The sequence below is a fragment of the Musca domestica genome, unplaced genomic scaffold (assembly GCF_030504385.1).
Source record: "Musca domestica strain aabys unplaced genomic scaffold, Musca_domestica.polishedcontigs.V.1.1 1, whole genome shotgun sequence".
NCBI lineage: Eukaryota > Metazoa > Arthropoda > Insecta > Diptera > Muscidae > Musca > Musca domestica.
Genome location: NW_026712114.1, coordinates 38,295,147 through 38,312,693, shown reverse-complemented (window position 1 = coordinate 38,312,693; position 17,547 = coordinate 38,295,147).

Below are 17,547 nucleotides of genomic sequence, written 5' to 3'. Positions count from 1 at the left end.
AGCAGTATTTTTCAACGGTTTTTTTTTTTTTTTTTTTTTGAAAATTTGCAAATTCTTTCCAACTGGTGAAGGGTATTCAAAGTTCGACACGGCCAAACTTACAGTTTTTTATACTCTACACTACACTTTGGTCAGGGTATTATACATTTGTTTGTAATATAGAGAAGGTAGCGAGTAAGACCCATAGTTCCTTTTGATGAGCAACATAGAATCACATTCCATGTATATTTGTAAACAAATTACAGGTCAAGATGAAACTCTATACGAAACATTTGTTCCGTTCAAGGACCAACCCTATTGAAAATGGAGATAATCTGTCAGAATTAATAAAATGCATTAAATGTGTAATATTATAGATCTCCAAATTTGGCACATATAACGAAATTGAGCCTAGAAATAAGTGCGCCAAATATGGTAGAAATCTGTTCAGATATAGCTATAGCTCACATATATATTCTTCATCCGTTTTGTTAAATTTCCCCTCCACGGCCGTCATATACACTCCGTAACAACGATATTCGTAGAAATATATCAAATAAGAAATACGTTTGCCAAAATTTTTAGAGATTGGTTCAGATTTGGATGTAGCTCCCATATACGGGTGAGACGAAAAAACTGCAACCAACTTCAGACTGCTGAAGTTATATTGTTTACAAGCGTACAAAAGCATTTTGGTGAGAATTTTCCTGATAAAAAGTTATTCGTGATGGAATTTAAGTGTGATAGTGTGATTTCTTTATATTTGACTGGAAAACCACAAGTGGCTATTGTTAGAGCACTCCAGCATTAAAATGTGAATAAATCTTTTGTGTCTCGTACCATCGCTCGTTACCGTGATACTGGTAGCGTATCCCGACGTCAAGGAAGTGGACGGAAGAAAACAGCAACAGTAACAGAAATGATTCGAAAAGTAAAGAAGCGACATGATCGAAACCCGCGTCGCAGTGGCCGAAAAATGGCTCATAAGCAGAATATGTCGCAATATTTTATTCAGCAAAGATTGAAAAATGAGCTCGGGGTAAAGCCATTGAACTTCCAAAAAGTGCTAGAACTTACCTAGCAACGGAAAGTTAATAGACTCAAACGAGCTAAAGGGTTGTTTCATTTGGCCGAAAGTGGTGAACTGCCGAATTTGGGTTTCTCCGATAAGAAAACATTCGTTGCACGCGCCACTCAATAATGGTTACAAAATGAGGTTCCTCGCTTCATTTCCAGCGCACAATGGTCACCAAAATCTCTGTTAGACTATTGTGTCTGGAGTATTTTGGAAAGCAAGTTGGCACTAAAAAATACCTAAGTGTCGGCCACCTCAAGCAATCGACATTTATTGAAGTTCATTGTTCGAACGTTTTACGCTTAAGCCCTGACAATATGAAAACCAATTCCCCGGCTTTATTTTCATTCCGTTTTATTAGATAACATATTACAAGGTTAAATTTTGAAGATATTTATAATGGGGGAATTGATGGATGATTCTCAAGACCCAATGAGATATTACCGCAATATCGCATACATTAAATATTTTACATATTCTTGAATATTTTGGATAACACAACATCGAACTGAATCTTTTTACTTCCTGAAAACTTAAAGAGAAATCGGAATACGTCTTAACTCTGGAGATACGATTGGATCGGACTTTTATATCCTCCTCCATGTAAAACTTGGTTAATGGCCACATCGGCTTAATAAATAAATATAGACCCACTGAGAATCCTAAATGCCCAAATATAGCTAATCTTACCAGGGAGTCCGTAATTTGGGACACAAATGGGAAAACTTGGTTAATGACCGAATCGGCTGAATAAATAAAGCCCATTGAGAATCCTTAATGTCAAAATATAGCTAATCTTACAAGGGAGTCCCTAATTTGGGGATTGTACCACAATGTGGATCTACAATGAATAATTTTGGCGAGTAGTTAAAAAAACCCACCGGGAACCTGAAATATCAAACTACAGCTGATTTGGTCAATTTCCACCCCTAAATATTATACGATCATCCAGAAGCAATAGGCTTCTATTCTGCCTCTAGTCCCACCTCCATTCTAAATTTCGTGAAGATCGGGCCATAATTGCAATTAATTAACATGGACAGACGGACGGGCGGACATATATAGCTAGATCGATTCAGCTCGGCAAGATAGGAAGATCCATATATACTTTACTATGAGGAAAACCAATATTTCGAGGTGTTACATAATTTTTGGCCCAATCAAACTTATAATACCCTCAACACATAGTGTTGTAGAGTATAAAAATGAAAACGATTTTACTATGTAATTTGTTATCAACATATTACAATTTCACCTGTTATCAGGGTAAACTGTTAATTAATTTAACCACAAGCATTGACTCAATTGATAAATTTTTTTTTGTCAAACAAAATATACATTTAAATGCTTCGTAATACATGATGACTATTTTTCCCTCAAATTTGACAAATTGATTGAATTGAGTTATTTTTTTCCTATAAGAGTGAATCAAAATGTTAAAAAGATATCGTTATTCATGAATTAGAAAACGGTCCCACAATGAATTTCAATAAATATTTTGCTTTTTTGGCTCTCTTGACATTTTTTTTTTCAATTGTACACTTTCGCAATTACTATTTTTAACTTGGACTTACTTACGTTAGTAAGTAAGTTCAATAACCATTCAACACATTTTCATTACCTCCTGCATTTTCCATCATTTTCCACATCCACAAAAACACCATGTATCACAATCTGCGTCTTCCTTAACGGAAATTTCAGCTGTCATACATGTATCCGACATGTATGATAGACCGACCGACACATGCATGGTTTCATGTGTTTTCGCAGCACGAAATGATTGACATGATACCCGCTAGCAATGAAAATTCCAATTAACTAAATTTCGTCAGTCTTGTACTAGTTATAAGCCGTACTAGTACCAAATGTGTCCCCAAGTAATGCGAATGGAACCAATTGACACCTTTTCGTCCCCAAGTAAACGAATAGGCGACAGTTGTGCATAAATAAAAAACCACCACCAAAAAACCAACCAACAGACAAGTTAAACGAACATTTGAATGAGATCTCTACGAACAAGAATCACTTTGAATAGTTTTTTGTTTAGATGATCAACAAAAAACAATGAACAGTTATTCTTGAGGAATGCACGTGCGTTTTATTGACACTAGTATATGGCTGTATACTTGGAACTAGGTAGGGGTTAGTCTTTTGTCTCTGGTATATGACTGTAAACCTGGAACTAGTACAGTACCATCTACAGGTAATGCAAAAGGAGTCAATTGGTTACCTCGTATGACATCCCCATGTTAAAGTTTACAGTTGTTTGCACTGTGAGGGGTCTTAAGTGGAACTAGTTACTGTAACCCTAAGAATCGACGAGTATACGGTGCCGAACTAGTCCACATTGCTAGCGGGTACCGTATCAAATGAGGAATCCGCTCAGAAACTATACATACATAGTCTAATATTTAACTTATTTATGGCATTTAATAATCCCCCAACGATAATGACCAAGACTTTGCTTATAATTGAAACAAAAATGTAATAAGGAAGGATGTGAAGTGAGCAGCATCATACGGTCATGCATTAACTTTGCCATTAGTTAAATAGCAAAAAAACGGGGAGAGAAGAGATACGATGTCCCTGAAGGGTGGTAGACATTTGCACAGGATGTCATTGATGACTTGACAGTTTCTGTGGCAGGACATATCCGTCGATATTAATAAAGTAAAATACGACGAGTACGCTTAATTTTTGGAAAAATATAATGATTTAGGAAAATAGTATAACACAAAAGGCTTTTATGCATACACAATTTTCAAAGCATTTATGTTTTGAAATTGCTATGTGAAAAATCAGGTGAAAGGAAAATGCTGCACTATTCTGGTAAAAATTTTACAAATCATTATTTTCTCCACCATGAGAAAATTTAAATCATCATCTTAAATGCAATACCAACTATTGTGATAAGTTTCCGTGCTTTGCATAAAGAATATGTTATCTACTTTTCAATTAAGAAATATTTAAATCACACGAGAGAGATACAAACGATTTATTCACATTTAAATGCTGGAGTGCTCTAACGATAGCCACTTGTGGTTTTCCAGCCAAATATAAAGAAATCACACTATCACGCTTTAATCCCAGCACGGACAAGTTTTTTTTTTCTGGAAAATTCTCACTAAAATGCTTTTGTACAATATAATGAGCTGTCACTGGAATAATTTTAACAACTGCCGGAGAAGTGGCTTAGAAATGAAATTAGTTGCAGTTTTTTCATCTCACTCTGTATTGTTCCGATTTCAAGTTTATTGTGATCGTATTTAGCCTTCTCAAAGACATATCAATATCGATCATAGCCAAGCCCGACTTTTGCCCTTTCTTTTCTCGTTTGAAATGTAGATTGAGTTCAAGGATATCACTACGGTCCACTCTTCCTGAGTCATTCCATTGAAAGTTCAAAATAAAAAAAATCTCATATTTGACGTCGGTATTTTCAGATTTCGGCACAGTTAGCACATCGTACTTGTAGTAACATATATTGAAAATGTGCAAAAGTCTACACTCCTTCTGGCTCCTTCCCTAAAAATTTTCAAAATTACAAGTAATCATATCATATCAATATCATAAATCATAGGTTATGCCAGCATTTTGTTTAAACTTTGCACATTTCAAAGTTATCGTTCCACAATTTTCGCATAAAAAAACAATAATTATCAAGGATGTGAATTTTGTGTCTGATATTCTTCAAACGACTTATGTCTAAATTTTCTGCCAGTATAAGTTTTAGTGTCCAAATTAGAATGTCTGTTTACTTCCTTGGTTGCCGTCCGAGTGAATATACATTGTAATCCAAACATCTTACATTGTAACAAGTAAGAGAGTATCAGTCGGTTTTGCCGACTGTTTTTATTCAAACTACTAGGCGGAGGTTACGAAGCAGTTGGCCAATATTGGTATCTGATCAGACCGAATCGTATGTGACCTAAGACAGATATAAATATTACAACTTGCAATATGTGCAGTTTTTTGGAAAATGTGGAAATATGTGTGAGGTAACAAATATGACGGACCGAAGCATTCCATTTTTATACTTCATCTAATACAGATAAGAATATTGGTATGGAAAATTCAAAAGAGAATTGAATACTTTTATCCAATTCTACGCGAAATCATAAATTCCATATTCATATCAGATTTCTGGTTAAGAGAAATATGTAGATACAGCAAGTTGTAAAGGATCGCCGACTTGTTTTGCAAGTTATGACAGATATAAGTATTGGAAATTGTGACCCTTTGTGGGTGAGGTACCGAAGGGGTTGGCAGATGTATATCATTTTCACAACAGATCTTGTGTTAGCAAAAATGTTTATATGTGTGGAATTTGAAGAGAATTGGATGCTTATTTCGCTTTCTTTGAACATTTTGATTTTTCAAAATCTTGAACCTTATATATGGGAAATACCAGAAATACCAGATCTAGTGTTGATAGAAATATTGAGATTCAAACATTTAACCCTTTGTGTGGGAGGTACCAGAAGGAATGGTCTGATCTTTACCATCTTTATAACAGACCTTGTGGTGATAGAAATATTGGGATGTGTCAATTCTGAATGGAATCGGATGTTAATTTCGTGCTGTAAAGTCTTCATGAATATTCAAAAATTTGACCCTTTGTGGGGGAGGAACCAGAAGGAGTGGATCGATATATCCCATCTTCACAACAATCTTTGGACTAAAAAAAATATTGCGATGTGAAGAATTTGAAGACAATTGTACTATTATATTACATTTTATAAGAGTTATAATACTTCCAAATTTGTATTCCGTTTGTGGGGAGGTACTTGATGGAGTAGACCGATATTGTCCATTTTCGCACCTGACCTAGCACTGATGCAAATATTAGGGCATGCGAAGTTGGAGCAAAATAGGATTATCGTTTCTCTTTATGTGCAGTAATTTATTTTCTTTGAAAATGTTGACATTTTGTGGGGGAGGTACCAGAAGGAGTGAACCGATATTGCCCATCTCCGAGCACGATCTAAGTTTGACAATAATATTACGAGGTACCAAGTTTTAATCAAATCGGATAATCCCTTCGAGAGTTATCGTACACACCAGCCAGCCAGCCAGACGGACGGACATCGCTAGATCGACTCCAAAAGACCTGAAACGGATTTGGTCCAAAAAAACCTAGGGTATAAGACCTTTATTTCGATAAGGCACGTTTTGGCCGCATCAGATGATATATACACTCTCTAGCCATATTGGTGAGGGTATAAAAATTGTAACACACTTCATGTACGAAAATGAATATTATATGTCCACTCTTTCTCGTAGCTCGCCCCGGAAGGGGTTATCATTTAAAAAATTATTAATTACTTACTATACATATGTTCCAAAATGTTAGGAAATATAAAGAAATGTTTCAAAGAAAAGTATAACAAAATTGTGTCCACTAAGTGGAAAATTTTGATTTGCAGATGTCTTGCCTGTCATAACTTTTGTCATATTCAATGTTTTTGTCGTTCTCATTGCATACACGTCAACAAACAACATAAAGAAGGGCAAATAATCAATATTGCTTTCAGGGGTCATGAAACTGAAGCACATATCATTAGAATCATCTCCACCCACCTTATCGGTACGATTTAATTTCCAAAAGGGGATTTTTGTTAATATTTTAGTATGTCATTCAGATGGTATTTGCCCTCAACTATCTTCGCCGTTTGATCACATTTGTATATTTGCTTTTAGTTGATTTTAATTTCAGGCCACACATGGGGTAAGGAACGCCGACAGTTGTTGTTGTCGATATGAGCGTTATTACAAGTGTGTTTAGTCATTCCAATGAATTCATTTCGTCACCCATCCATCCACAAAAGCAACAAACCATTCCCCAGATCAATTTATGAAATGAAAACAACACCAACAAAAACACCAATATGTTCATTGTACCCAATGTGTTACTACCTTCACCATGAGATGGCTCATGGCAGCCTGTCGAATATTTGCAAAATACCAATTTCTCCCTCTCCACCATGTTTAGTTTGGTCTTTTCATAGTTCAGCATCTAATTTCGCAAGGGTACGACAATAGCTTGCCAGCTAGGCTTATTAGATTTTCGACAAGTGCTACAGCGACTTGTTACAATTTATGAGACATTTTTATACATTTTTACGACTGTTGACGACGATTACGACGATGACGATGCTGATGTGATGTTACTGATTCTGGTACTGATGCCCCTGATGGCAGATGATGACAGCGACGATGACTTTGATAAGGTAATGACAGTGCTATTTTCAAGCTTAATTTCATTTTCGGATAGGATGTTTCGTGAACGATACGAATACGATAGGTTAGGGGGTGTAGTGTTTATTCATTAGGGAAATTTATGATTTTAATAAAACTAACTCATACCAAGGAGACAAGAGGTGGTAACATATTTGATTAAAGAAATGATAGGCGGAAATTGGATTAATAGATAGAAAAGTAGTGGAAAATAAAATAGTCAATAGTCATATCGAATTTCATGGAAAATGAAAAACAAAAATGATGCGTTAATGTGGGGCACTGTAAATCAAAACCATTTCTAGCCAATTTTTGACAATCGTAACCATTTACAATTAATCCTACTAAGTCATTATTTTACAAGGGCAGAAAAAAGTTTAAATTCTGCAGGACCAAAATTTAACTACCCTTCATCAAGAGATAAATAAAATATATTTAAGTAAAATTAGAGAAATACAATACTCGAATGGTTTATATTTAAAACTGCAAAATCCCTTCACTAAGGCTTAGACAATTTTTACATGCTTCCACGCTCATGTGCCAAATTTCATAATGAAACACAAACCGGACGAAGATATATATATAGGAGGCAGGTAGACAGATATGCATAAATCAGCTATATTATCACGCTTCCTGCTATATATGTTGACACTGTGTAGGGGAGGTACAAACAGGAGTGGTCCGCTATATTCCATATTCTCACTACATCTATGGTTTGTAAAAATACAGAGATATACGAAGATTTAAAAGAATTCCTAACTTTAATCACATGTTTTAAGGGTTAAACCAGTAAAGAAAGTCCTAAAGTCGGGCGGTGTCGATTTTATGATACCCTACACAACTTTCCTAATTTAGTTGAGCTCCACATAACAATTATGTGGGAGAATTCAATTATACACGCTATGATTATAATTATAATTTAAAGTTCAAATGCCGAAGCATTTGTATCTTTTAAATTCGGACTTGTATTGCCCATTTGGTGAAAAATTAATTTGAAATCAGATAAAGATATATATGGCAGCAATATCCAAATCTGAACTGATCTCGATAAAATTTGGCAAAGATATTTCTGAGCTGCATATGATATATTTCCCTGAATATCGTTGTTACGGAGTGCATATTACGGCTGTGGGTAACAAATACAACAAATCGGATGAACAATATATATGGGAGCTATAGCTATATCTGAACCGATCTTCACCAAATTTGACATACTAGTTTCAAGAATCAATTCGGTCGTAAGTTTAAATTCCATCCCAATTAGACAAATATTAGATGTTTGGTGCACAATAAAAGGTAAATCGGACGAAGTTATATATAGGAGCTATATCCAAATCTGAACCGATCTCGATAAAATTTAGCAAAGGTATTTCTGAGCTGCATTTGATATATTTCCCCAAATATTGTTGTTACAGAGTGCATATTACGGCTGCCGAGGACAAAAAAAAAACAAATCGGATGAACAATGTATATGGGAGCTAAAGCTATATCTGAACCGATTTCGATCAAATTTGGCGTACTAATTTTCAGGCCTAATTTGGTTGTATGTGCAAAATTCCATGCATTTCGGGCTAATATTAAACGTTTGGTGCACAATAAAAGGCAAATCGGACAATGATACATATGGGAGCTATATCTAAATTTTTACCGATTATCTCCAATTTCAATAGGGTTCGTCCTTGGGCCAAATAAAAGTTTTTTGGAAAATTTCATCTCAATCGGATAATAAATGCGACCTGCATTTTGTTCACAAAAATACATGGACAGACGGACGGACGGACTGACATGCATAAATCAACTCAGAAAATGATTCTATGCAGATCATCAAAAGGAACTATGGGACTATCTCGTTTCCTTTTGCCTGTTACAAACAAATGTACAAAGACATAATACCCTGAACACCTTGTGGTGTAGGGTATAAAAAGGGTTATTAAAAAAATATACCATTTGTGGCGAAGGTACCAGATAGAGGGGTCCGCTATATCCAACAGGAGCAGAAGAATGCTAACTTGAATCACATGTTTTGAGGGTCAAACAAGTAAAAAAGCTGTAAGTTCGGCTGTGCCGAACTTTGAATAGCCTCCACCATGAGGAACGAATTTGACAATTTTCAAAAAACTAAAATTCGTTAAAAATTCTTTTAAAATCTTAAAAATACCGAATGTAGCTGTTATATTAGGGTCTATACGACGACGTGGACCGGCTAGGCATGTTTTGTCAGAAGTCATTACAATATTCAAATGCGGTATAGCTCCCATATAATGGTATCTCCATATATTCGGTATTTTGATGATTTTAGCTACAGTATTCACCGAATATAGGAAGGTACCATTATATGGGGACTATACCAAAACGTGGATCTGCACAGACAACTTTCTGTTATAGGGTGTAGTATCCGTTACGAACTTCAAATACCAAATTTGAAACGATTCCGGTTAAAAATGTCGCTAAAATAATCAAAATACCGAATATCGTGAGGTACCGTTATATGGGGGCTATACGAAAACGTGGACCTGTAGTGACAATTTTCTGTAGTAGGCTGTAGTATCCATTACGAACTTCAAATACCAAATTTGAGTCATTTTCGATTTATAATGTCTCTTAATCACCAAAATAGCGAAATAGGGAGGTACCATTATATGGGGGCTATACCAAAACGTGGACCTACATGGTCCATTTTCATTACCAAAAGTCCTGCAGACATTATATACATTCGAGTAAAATTTAATCAACCTACTTCAATTCGTTCGGAAGCTAGAGTGATTTCTACAGACGGATAGACGAACGGACATCGCTAAATCTATATAGAATTTTATATCGGGGTCTTAAATGTATATATCGATGTGTTACATACGGAATGACAATCTTAATATACCCATCATACTATGGTGAAGGGTATAAAACGGGTTATTCAAAATGTGTACCATTTATGAGGGAGGTCGGCTATATCCAATATTCCTGCCAAATCTCTATTGAAAGAAATATTGGGATATTTGTACTATTAAAAAACAGTCGGACTCATATTTCTCATTTTCATTTAAAATTTTCACCCTTTATGGGGGAGGTACTTGGTGGAGTGGCCGATATTGTCCATTTTCGCATAATATAAAACTGATACAAATATTAGCATTTGTTAGGTTTGAACGATTTCTAGGCCAAGACTCTCCCCATTCAGGCATATTCATATCTTGCTATAGTTTGCCATAATCCATTTCAATATTTGATATTTCCAAAAAATTCCACCTCTTCCACAATTGAAACACACAACAATTGTTCCTTATCTCAGTTGAACAGCAAACCTCTTCAGAAGTCATCTTTAAATGGAATATCCGAAGAACAAGGAGGAAATGAAAATTATAACAATAGAATTGTTTCTTTCAATTTCCCTATGCATATGCATACATACCTATTAATTTGAACTGTTGGAATTTTTCATTACATTTCCCCTCTACTCTCCCGTGTAGCAGCAACAACAACTACCGGATACAAATGCGTGTTTGATTTCACTTCTATTCATTTCAGGCATAAAGCCACAAATTCCATAGGAAACAAACAAAAAAAAAACTCGACCAGAAAACCGGTGAACCGATACAGCAACCCCTCCCCGCAATGCGAGCAAAAACAATAGATGAGTGCCAAAAATAAAACGAAGAAAGGGAACTTTGCCAACAACAAGAACAACAGAAAGGAGCAAATCCTCCATACCTAGCAAAACAATGCCATGCAACATTTCACCATTTTTATTTCGAGCAGTTTTTTATTGTGTGTCGTTCCAAACATTTGATTATGCTTTACGGCAATTCATTCATATGTTAATGAAGGCTCGAATTGGATTTACCATCCAGCCTGCCTGCCTGTCTGTGGTGGTACCAGAAGTAACTTTTAATATGACGCCAGACCACAAGTTGTACAGCCTGTCAAACAGTCAGCAAAGCTAGTCGAACTAAATCTACAGAATTTTTTTCGACTGCGTAATCTTCCTCTACTTTCTCGTTGGCTGAGGAAAAGTTACAAACAATTTATAAATCCCCCTTTAAAGCACGAATTGTAGTAGAAACTTTTGTCTCACATCATAGTTGGGGTGTGTATCCTTGCTAAACGTTTGGTAGGTAACTTTCATAATTTGACATTGGTACTTTTTGTTTTGGCATTTGTATATTTTACAAGCCAAATGTTTCCAATGTAAAGGTATAATGTTTAAATCATTTGATTTTGTGCTGGAGGCTTCAATAGGAGTACATGAAGACTTTAGAGATGACACTCTCACAGCACAGTAAATCACAGTGTGCAAAAACTTCAGGGTCATAGTGTGGGAGATGTAAGAATTACGGTTATGGAAAATTGCAAACTAAACAATGTCGATACAGAAAAACTGGAAACATAAAACAAGTCAAAAAGCAGTAACGTCGGCCGGCCCGAACATTGAATTTCATCCACCGTTTAGAAAAAATTTGGAAATTTCCAAAAAAAAAAAAAAAATAAAAAATAAAAAAAAAACAAGTAAAAAAGCTGTAAGTTCGGCCGGGCCGAACTTTTAATACCCTCCACCATTTGGTACAAATTTGGCAATTTCCAAAAAATAAAACCCGTTAAAAATTCTGTTAAAATCTTAAAAATACCGAATGCTTATACGACGACGTGGGCCTGCATAGGCAACTTTTGTCATAAATTATTACAATATTTAAATGCGAAACTTGAAGAAAAATCTGTTTATAATGTAGCTAAAATCGTCAAAATACCGAATAAGGGGGGTACCGTTATATGGGGGCAATACGAAGACGTGGACCTGCACAGACAATTTTCTGGCATGGGCTGAAGTATCCATTACGAGCTTCACATACGAAATTTGAAACAATCCCTGTAAATAACGTCGCTAAAATCATTAAAATACCGAATATCGGCGGGTACCGTTATATGGGGGCTATATGAAGACGTGGACCTACATGGCTCATTTTTTGATTTAGGATGTAGTATCTATTACGAACTTCAAATACCAAATTTGAAACGATTCCGGTAAACAATGTCGCTAAAATCATCAAAAAACCGAACATCGGGGGGTACCGTTATATGGGGGCTACAGGAAGACGTGGACCTGCACAGATAATTTTCTGTCTTAGGCTGTAGCATCCATTACAAACTTAAAATGCCAAATTTGAAATAATTCCGGTGAATAATGTCGCTAAAATACCGAATATCAGGAGGTATCGTTATATGGGGGCTATATGATAACTTGGACCTACATGGCCCATTTACGAACTTAACCTGTCTACTGGGAAAAAAATACATGTGTGCAAAATTTTAGCCTTGTATCTCAATTTGTTCGAAAGATAGCGTGATTACAACAGACAGACAGACGGACAGACAGACACACAGACAGACAGACGGACATGGCTAAATCGTCATAGAATTTTAGAATTTTTAGAATTTTACGCTGATCAAGAATATATATACTTTGTTGGGTCTGACATGAATATTTCGAGGAGTTACAAACGGAATGACAAAATTAATATACCCTCCATAGTATGGTGGAGGGTATAATAAAACAAGTAAGCAAAGGCTATAGTCGTGCGGGGCCGACAATACAATATGTTATAAGCCCCCTTATGTCCAAATACATTTTGGAAGATTTCGCTTTTGAAATTATGTCATAGATCACTGACCAGATATTACCCTTAGTTTTTTGACTAGGGACATTTGTCCAATATTTACGAACTCCGTCGTACTGTTAGTTACATCCAAAATGGTCTTCCAAAATGCTAGACTTCTTCAATTTGTGGTTTCAATTGTGTGATCAGGAACATTTTTCTGGTTTTGGATAAAATCATTTTACCTAACATCCCCTTCCTTTGTATACACACATTGTATATATATCGCTATACATATATATATCCGATATATTTACTATCGACATCTACGTAACGGTCAGAATTGACCTGTTCGTCTATTTGTGATTTCGCCGAGATTAAAATTTTTCGCGATTTAATGAAAAATTGACTTTTATTTAACACAAATGGTCTATTTCACCCACTAAATATTACCCGATGACCATCCAAATTGAAAGGCTTCTGCCCAGCCCTAACATCTAGCCGCATGCTTACGTACGCGTCGATTGGTCTATTATTGCGACCTGTAGAGCAACTGCAAAATCAGGAAATTTTCAGTTTTTGGTCCATTTCAACTTCTAAATATTATGCGATCATCTTCAAAAGCAACAGGGTTCTATTCTGACCATAACCACACCTCCATTTTCAATTTCGTGAGAATCGGCCCATAATTGCGACCTTTAGCGTGATTACAAATTAACACGGACAGACGGACGGACGGACATACATAGCTAGATCGACTCAGCTCGGCGAGATAGGAAGATCCATATGAACTCTCCTGTGTGGGAAACCAATATTTCGAGGTGTTATATAATTTTTGGCCCAGCCCAGTATTTTTCAACTTATTATACCTTACCTTAGCTTTTAACCCTATTATGATCCTAATGACATTGCTTCGTATTCCAAGAGACTTATCTGTACAGCCTCTACATTTACAGCTTAACCTTGCCATTTAGGCATCCATAGGTGAAATCCAGTTTGAAAACCACTTCCCATTGTCTGCAAGACAATTTTGCTACACAATGGAATAATGAATTATAATGAATTCATATTATCCCTTCTTAACTTCTCGCTGATGGCTGGTGGTGGTACATGAAGCTTACCGAAGTTAAATTAAAAACTTCGGATCGTGCTACGTTTGTGTGTGTTTCTTTAAGAAATTAATCTGTCAGCCATTGTAAGGTATTCAGACATCAAACAAAGAACAATGCAGAAGGATATTCGTCTTTTTTCGCCCTAAATTATATTCTTTACATACGACACACCAACTACATCGTACATATCCTTTTACATGTCTGATTGTGTAAGGAAAATGCTGCCTTTGGAGCGTAGCGAATGGGTTTGCCAACATTCATGTATGTGTCTTCATCAACCGTCGTAATTTACGCAGGAAAGACGATGTTTAATAACCCGCGAATTGCCATAAAATATTTTATTGCCATCGAGCAGAGTAGAAAGTTTATGTATGCGAGATGTTTCGGATTTCAATATTAATGTTTGATTTTTATTATAGTTTTATTTCAAATCATTCGACATGGCATATCCCTTTCCATATACACAGTTTTATTTGCCTGTTTATGGCATTTTGTACTTTGTTTTCCATTATTTGTCAATTGATATTTTATTTTGTTGAAAATCCTCTTGGATGTCTAATTGTAGGTTACTCCCTAAGGGGATTCAATCAAGGAAATTCAATTAGAGATAGCCTAATGACCAGAAATTAAATAAATATTTACATGAGTGAGGGGTAAATAACTGGGGACAGTAATGACAAGAATAGGAAAAGGGAATGAGGTTATGTAAATCAAACTTCGAGATTTCGACTTGTAGATGAGCTCCTTTTCAATTCGTTTGTAAGGACTCGCTCAGCTTCAGCTCGTTTGTAAGGACTCGCTCAGCTTTATCTCGCCTATAGTTGCTGATCCAGCTTCAGCTCGCCTATGGCGGCAGGTCCAGCTTTAGCTCGTCTATGGCAGCAGGTACAGCTTCAGCTCGCCTATAGGGGCTGATCCAGCTTCAGCTCGCCTATAGGGGCTGATCCAGCTTCAGCTTGCTATAGGGGCTGAACCATCTTCAGCTTGCTATAGGGGCTGATCCAGCTTCAGCTCGCCTATAGAGGCTGATCCAGCTTCAGCTCGCCTTTAGGGGCTGATCCAGCTTCAGCTCACCTAGAAGGGCTGGTCCAGCTTCAACTGGCCTCTAAAGGGCTGGTCCAGCTTCAGCTGGCCTTAAAAGGGCTGGTCCAGCTTCAGCTGGCCTTAAAAGGGCTGGTCCAGCTTCAGCTGGCCTTAAAAGGGCTGGTCCAGCTTCAGCTGGCCTTCTAAGGGCTGGTCCAGCTTCAGCTGGCCTTCAAAGGGCTGGTCCAGCTTCAGCTGGCCTTCAAAGGGCTGGTCCAGCTTCAGCTGGCCTTCAAAGGGCTGGTCCAGCTTCAGCTGGCCTTCAAAGGGCTGGTCCAGCTTCAGCTGGCCTTCAATGGGCTGGTCCAGCTTCAGCTAGCCTCTAAAGGGCTGGTCCAGCTTCAGCTAGCCTCTAAAGGGCTGGTCCAGCTTCAACTTGTCTATAAAGACTAGCCCACCTTCAGCTCGCCTATAGGGATAAGCCCAGCTTCAGCTCGCCCATAAGGACTGCCTCAGCTATAACTAGCCTATTAGGGCTGTCGCAGCTTCAACTTGTCTATAAAGACTAGCCCAGCTTCAGCTCGCCTATAGGGACTAGCCTAGCTTCGACTGACTTATAGGGACTAGCCCAGTTTCAGCTCGCCCATAAGGACTGCCTCAGCTATAACTAGCCTATAAGGGCTGTCTCAGCTTCAACTTGTCCATAAAGACTAGCCCAGCTTCAGCTCGCCTATAGGGACAAGCCCAGCTTCAGCTAGATTATGACGTCTACCTCTGTTAGAGCTCGTTTCTAGAGACTCCCTCAGCTTCGGCTCGTCTATAACAACTTCTTAAGCTTTAGTTCTTCTACGACAGTCTCCCTTGCTTCAGTTCGTCCATGATTTTCCCATCACCCTCTGCTCCAGCTCGTCTTTGTCACAGTTCGCCTACTTTCTACAGTTTCAGCTACTCTCTAAGATATCATTGCTATGGTTATTGGGACAACCTTTCAGCTCCGGAAAATATAAACAATTATTCTTTGCAAAACGGTTGACTTGCGCCTATAAATCGACAGGTTCAGTATAATGAGTATTTAGCAGTTCTAGTTATTGGTTGCTCTACATGTTTTGCACATTTGCTACCACATGTTTTCAAATTAAAGCCCTAATAAGTATGTTGTGTTCTAATTAACCCTTTTCGCATACATCTACATATCGTTTAATTTTTTTCTTCTCCAAAAAATTTAATTAGAACATGGAAACCTGTTTAATCTTCATTTGCCACACCTTGTTCTGTTTACTTTAGAACATTTGCCGCCTTTTTCCTTCCCGCAAAAGTCCTGTTGCTGCTCGAAAATATCCTCTAGCTACAAATTACAGAACACAAACATTTCATGTTTTCCTTTTTCGAAAAACAATCCACATTTTTGTAAAAAAAGAAGAAGATAAACAAAAACAAATTTGCATAACGTTCTAATTATAGAGTATTTGATGGAATTAGAAATGAATAGAAAAACACACATACACACTCATACGCACACAAACGACGAACGCTGTGGTCTAAACAAAAGAGTTGTGCTAACATTTCGGTAGGGTTGAACTAAGCAGGATCAAATTATATGTTTCTATTTATTTAGCAACATATGTCAAAATTAAATGGATCTCGGGCGGAAAAACATCCCACCCTTATGTTAGAAGGAAATTACCGGGTTGATAGATTTATTGAAAGTCGTGCAATGTCAAGGAGATGGTTTTACGTTGTAAGATTTAACTTCAATGCATGTATATATATTGTTAACGTTTAATTATTTTTCTTGTTAGTAGTGAAATGTTAATTTGACATGTAACCCTTTCCTTCAAATATTTTTGGAAGTAATTGCATCCACATTTCTTTCCTTATTAACGCCTTGGAATGGCATCAATAAGCTGTTAAAATCGAGTACTGTTCACATTGATAGCTGATTCATTTGCAGTCTATTCAAATTTCCAGAGCATTAATAAAGCTAGCTGTTAGGTATCATAGGTTTTGTCTCTGCTAGTTCTCCTCATAACTTTTTCTTCGTTGGAGGTCAATTGAAATATCAGTTTATTATTTTAATTTTTATAATTTTGATTTTTATTTTCCAATATTATGTCGAAGACAAATATTTTATTGAGAAAAGCAACAGTTTTGTTTCACCGTCTATGCTAAACAGTTTGCCCATACTATATAATCTAACCCCATGCTAATCCTAAATCCAACTTTTTTATTTCCAGTTCTATTCCTACACTCCAAACTGAATTTAGTACTTTTATACGCATTTCCAAAAAATCAGTCCATTGACTAAACCTCAGAAACAAAATTAAAACAAGTAAGCAAAGGCTATAGTCGTGAGGGGCCGACCATGTGATACCCTACAACACTACAATATGTTAAAAGCTCCCTTATGTCCAAATCTATTTTGGAAGATTTCGCTTTTAAAATTATGTTACGAAACACTGCCCAGATATTACCCTTAGCATTTTGACCAGGGAAATTTGCCCAATATTTACGCACCCCGTCATGCTGTTAGTGCTAA